Source organism: Otolemur garnettii, unplaced genomic scaffold (assembly GCF_000181295.1).
Source record: "Otolemur garnettii isolate 467f Iridium unplaced genomic scaffold, OtoGar3 scaffold00023, whole genome shotgun sequence".
NCBI classification, from domain to species: Eukaryota; Metazoa; Chordata; class Mammalia; order Primates; family Galagidae; genus Otolemur; species Otolemur garnettii.
Window position 1 is genome coordinate 1,134,408 of NW_003852418.1, and position 613 is coordinate 1,135,020.

Below are 613 nucleotides of genomic sequence, written 5' to 3' on the forward strand. Positions count from 1 at the left end.
CCAGCAAGGTAGAAGTGTTCTCTTTTCTCCACATCTACGCCAACATCTCTGGTTTGGGGATTTTGAGACGTGGGCTAATCTCAGTGGAGTTAGATGATATCTCAAAGTAGTTTTGATTTGCATTTCTCTGATGATTAAGGATGATGAGCATTTTTTCATATGTCTGTAGGCCATGTGCCTGTCTTCTTCAGAGAATTTTCTCTTCAAGTCCCTTGCCCACCCTGAGATGGGATCACTTGTTCTTTTCTTGCTAATATGTTTGAGTTTTCTGTGGATTCTGGTTATTAAACCTTTGTTGGAGACATAACCTGCAAATATCTTCTCCCACTCTGAGGGCTGTCTGCTTGCTTTACTTACAGTGTTCTTGGCTGTGCAGAAGCTTTTTAGTTTGATCAGGTCCCAGTAGTGTATTTTTGATGCTGCTTCAATTGCCTGGGGGTCCTCCTCATGAAATATTTGCCCAGGCCAATTTCTTCAAGAGTTTTCCCTGCACTTTCTTCTAGTATTTTTATAGTTTAATGTCTTCAGTTTAAATCTTTAATCCAGTGAGAGTCTATTTTAGTTAATGATAAAAAGTATAGGTCCAGTTTCAGCCTTTTTTTTTTTTTTTTTT